This window comes from Triticum aestivum, chromosome 6B (genome assembly GCF_018294505.1).
Source record: "Triticum aestivum cultivar Chinese Spring chromosome 6B, IWGSC CS RefSeq v2.1, whole genome shotgun sequence".
NCBI classification, from domain to species: domain Eukaryota; kingdom Viridiplantae; phylum Streptophyta; class Magnoliopsida; order Poales; family Poaceae; genus Triticum; species Triticum aestivum.
Genome location: NC_057810.1, coordinates 189,383,977 through 189,388,858, shown reverse-complemented (window position 1 = coordinate 189,388,858; position 4,882 = coordinate 189,383,977). Strand labels below are relative to the sequence as shown.

Below are 4,882 nucleotides of genomic sequence, written 5' to 3'. Positions count from 1 at the left end.
CACACATTTGCAATAAACCAATAGCATTACACATCATTACTAATCAAAGATTTATAATAAACCTGCGGCATTAGAACACATCCTGTAAGAGCATACATATTGTCATGGCTTTTCATGCCTTCAGTTAAAACACCTACACTTCTTGAAGTCACTTACTCCCAGCTAGTGCAAACACAGTTACAAGCAAACCAAAATGGATAAAAACACCAAACAGTGGCATCCTATCTCTCCAAATGATCCGCTCCCTCTGCATCCTTGCAAGCATCTTCATGATAAGCAAATCCGCAGGAAAAAAGTCAACTTAGCATGTACTCCCTTTGTCAACTGTCTAGAGTAGATTTTATCCATTGCCCTAGCCATGTTCAAGAAACACTAAATTAAGAATATTTCTACTCTAAATACAGGAGGCATCGAACAGAAAACAAAATATGATCAATACAATATGAGCAAAACAAAAGATTAGCATGTACTTCCTTTTTATTAGTTTGAGAACGGGGCAAACAACCAGAAAATATCCATACATCAATGTGTGGCTCTGCCATCTCAATGCTGGCGGACACCTGCTTGACAAAGAGGTTGAACTTCGGCTTCCGAGACTCGTTAACTATTCTGTGGAGTGAATATGTGTTACTAGTCTTCCCAAAAAGCATTTCTAGCTGAATTAAGCACCAAACTACACACTATAAGCAATATGTTGGAAACTACATAGAACCGGTTGAAAATAACTGCAGTAATTGTTTTTTCAGTCCATTGACTGCATGGATTGAGTAAGGGAAATTGTATCAAGAATGCACCATCCTAAAATTGTAAATGGATCATACAACAATTGATCAATAAAGAAGCATATGCATGAGCTAACACAAAGTGGAGAGGGACCATCAACTGGAATTGGTACCTTCGTCCTTCCTATGAGATGTCTGAGCGAACAAGAACATCTACCAATGTCTTGTTTTTCTCCATGTTCTTCTTACCTGAAAAGGTTAATTTGATCAATATACTATAATTTCAACAGAAGCAACAACAACACTAATGTAGCAAAATATATAACAATATATATTCATGGCATCGCATACAAGAATTAAGATAGCGAAAATATGATGATTAGAGCAGGTTCGCAAGAATTTAGCGCCGCACCCAAAAGTGATGTCACTATAATAATTAGAGGCAAATAGCGATTGAGTATTGTAGAGGAATTATAAAAAGGGATACACCTCCTTAAGTTACTTTCTCAAACTAAATTATATAGATATGGAAATATAATGTACAATAGAACATATTGTACTGTCAAAGCAACCAGAACCTTGTAAAAGTTTCTACTCAAAAGCTAAATCACTTACACCACCGTGAATATATTTCAAGGAAAACCCTTTTATTTGGAAGTTTCAAATAAAAGAAAGGTCCCATTCCATTTGGATACTATTGATTACAACTTACAGAATGATATATTGGTGGCTAAGAGATCAATCCACTATTTAAATCCAAGAAAATAAACAGGGACAGAAGTGGGGATAATAATTTATTTTTGGATATGATTGATTACAACTTATGGAATGATATCTTAGTGACTAGTAAGAGACCACTGCATTGCCAACAATCTTGGCCCACTCCATTGCAACCAAAACTCTTTTAGGGAATAAAAGAGAAGAGCCCACTTTAGTAAAGCAGGGAAGGTATTTGTGAAGTCAGTCCTGCAATCTTTTCAAATGCAGAAAACATGGGAGACTTTCAGAGGTTTCCCGAGTCGGCACTACATTACTGCTTGAAATGAAGAGCATCAGCTGCTAACAATCTATACCATATGATAAATCAACTAGACTTCACCGTGTGTGTACTACAAAGTAGCAACAAATTGAATGACTAAATAAGTACCAAGCTTCAGTTGTACATCTCTACATGTTGTATATTTAGCAACCCACCCACAGAGCGATTCAAAGTTTTTGTAGCTTACAGATTAAACCTAGGGATCAAAGGAAATAGACACATTCAGAATGCTAGGTACTTGTGGGGTCATCACTAGAACGTTTCACACTTATTTTTCGCAAAAACATAGGAGGTTTGCTGTACTGAATTAGGAAATAGTGACAATGGCGGGGTGAATAATTTATTTTGTGCATATACAAGGATGGAATCGTGAGGTACTAGCACAGACAAAGCACTCACTAGTTTACCAATACAGGGCTACATTACTGCTCGAAATGAAGAGGCTTTGCTGCCGGAATTCACTGCAAAGGTAGCAACAAATTAAATGCCTAAGTGCCAAGCTCCAGCTCTACATTTCTACATGTTGTTGAGCTGGAAGAGTCACACCATATCATATCAGTGATAATACTTAAATCACCGTGAGGATGTCTCAGGTAATTCTAGAGCTGTGCACAGAACCAGCAGACTCAGACCAGCCTTATCCCCATCAAACAACAGGAAATTGCAATCCAATCGACGGCCAAAATGCCGGAACAAAAAACAGTAATACCTGTTGATTGACGATGTCGAGGTAGGGGCAGTCCCAGCACAGCTCGACCTACCTGGGCCGCCTCTCCGGAGTTCTTAGCTTCTATTTTCTTCTTTGAAGTTCATAGCTTCGCATGCAGTGTGTTCAAGAGCCATGACATAAACTCTACTGGATCAGATTGTACACCAATCTGAAACTTCTTCTCACTAGCCTTCATAACAGCTTGAAGGAACTCATGTGGACTAACTTGTCCCTTGAAGTTCCTAGCATGCCAAATCTTCCAAGTTAGTTCTCCATACCGATGAACCAGTGGGGATTTGCTATGCTGATAATTTTCAGGTATAAGAAAGAAATTTCTCAAAGGGGTAATCCTCATCAGTGATTGTATTGTGACGTTCACAAAGTCAGTCTCCTTAATGTTGTTAAGACCAACCTGCAAATTTAATTAGAAAAGTGATTAATAACATATGATAAAATGCATGAATATTTAGCTCTTAAATCACAAGAGCCTAAATGCTTGCTGGTTTCCATCTACAACCAAGGGAATAAAGACAATCTAAAATAGTCCTTAAGTCATACAGTGGCATTCATATAGCACGACTCGGTGGTAAAGTGATGTACAATCAGAATGCAAAAAAGGAGAGCTCGTGACCAAACTATATCTCAGGGCTTGATTGGCATCGTTATGGCTTCTTCAAACAAGTGGTTTTATCAGCTATTTCAAAAAATACTAACTTTTTTTGCTAGGATGGGTAAATATTCCCTTAACCGGAAGGATTCCAGAGCACAACACAAGACAACACAACAAGAGAAAACAAGCCTTTAGAGAGTTTCATAGATACATACCATTCCAGGTAAATAATTGGAGTCATCCAGAGCTCTTGACCATTGCTTGTTCTTGTCCAGAATTTTAACCAACTCTCTTGCAAACCTGCCAAACCATACCAATCAATAAAATGCAGAACTAATTACTGGAGTCAACAAAGGCGACAATAGATTAATGTCAAAAACAAGAATGATCACCTTAGATTAAGAACATGTTGAATATCTTCTAGTGATGGATCATTTATCTCATATCCATCAGGAAGACAGTAAACTTTCTCAGTCTAAAGGTTAATGAAGACATGGTGGCCTGCCTCAAGACTGTGGGTATACGCATGCGATTTCAAGGTTAATGAAGACATGGTTGTGCTGGATTAGGAGACACCGAAACAGTGACAATAGCGGGGTGAGTAGAACTGGCAAGCAGGCTCAGACCAACCTTATCCCCATCCTACAGAGGGCAATTGCAACCGAATCAATATGTAAAATGCCAGTACCAAAGGATTTCATACCCGTCGGTTGACGGTGTCGAGGTAGGGGCAGTCACAGTGCAGCTCGACCTGCCTGGGCCGCCTCTGTGGAGCCCTCCTCTCGTCCTCCTCCTTATCCTCATCGTCTTCCTCTTCCTCCTCCTCCCGGGGCCGGCCGTTTGTGTGCCCCCTCGGCGCCCCGTGCTCCTCCTCCTCGTCTGCGTAGTTGGCGAGCCCGAGCAGCAAGGCGCTCTCCGATTCGCCTGCCGTGCGTGGGCGCTTCTCGTCGGCGGCCGTGGGCTCCTCCCCCTCCTCATGCTCGCGCTTCCACACGGGGTACTGGTGCTCCTCCTCGTCCGTGCCCATCGCCGGCCGCCGGGAGGAAGGAGGAGAGAGTAGGGGCGGGCGGAGGAGGAAGGGGAAGGGAGGGGGAGGAGGAGGAGGTGGGGTGTTGCGCGTGGTCAGTGCTCGCCGGAACTGGCCGGCGTGGGTGGGGGCGGTGGCGAGGAGATCTTGGGGAGAGGAGCCGGGATGGGGTGGACCGAGGAGATCGTGCGGAGTTCGTGAAAGTGTTTTTTTAGGGATGTGAGAGAGTTTTTTTAGTGGTGGGGTGGGAGTGGATCGGGCCCGGGTGGATGGTGTAGTAGTGGACACGGTTAGTAATAGCGTGGGGGTATTACCTGCGCTATAACTACCTACTTAGTAGTAGCGCGGGTTTTATACCCCTCGCTACTACTATGGCCTGTTTCAGGGGTATGATGAAGATCATTTAGTAGTAGCGTGGGTTATACCCCTCGCTACTACTATCAACTTAGTAGTAGCGCGGGTTTTATACCCCACGCGACTACTAATTAGCAGTACCGCCCATTTTTAGAACGCGCTACTAATTAACTTCTGTGTATAAGGTTTTCCCTAGTAGTTTCCCCCTAGATATGAATTGCCTGTTGTACTTGAGGGTTATGTTATGGATGAAGAAACTGCTAGAGACTTTTTTGCTTGCAATGATAGATATGATCTTAAGAAACTGTTAGCTAAGCTGAAAGAAAAGTCTTTGAATGCTAGAATGCAATATGATCCTGCTTTTGCTACTTCACCTATCTATGTTACTGATAAGGATTATGAATTCTCTGTCGATCCTGAG

At 42.0% G+C, this 4,882-nt stretch overlaps 1 long non-coding RNA gene and 1 pseudogene across 1 annotated transcript; both read right to left on the bottom strand.

Annotated features, from left to right (window-relative positions):
• Positions 1–311: 311 nt before the first annotated feature.
• LOC123133925 (uncharacterized) lies at positions 312–2,537 on the bottom strand. Its single transcript, XR_006465436.1, has 4 exons — positions 2,471–2,537; positions 896–971; positions 522–609; positions 312–372 (listed from the first exon to the last, which is right to left on the bottom strand). It is a non-coding gene; the product is annotated as an uncharacterized lncRNA (long non-coding RNA).
• A 3-nt stretch (positions 2,538–2,540) lies between these two features.
• LOC123139079 (U4/U6.U5 tri-snRNP-associated protein 2-like) lies at positions 2,541–4,107 on the bottom strand (annotated as a pseudogene).
• Between the last annotated feature and the right edge of the window lie 775 nt (positions 4,108–4,882).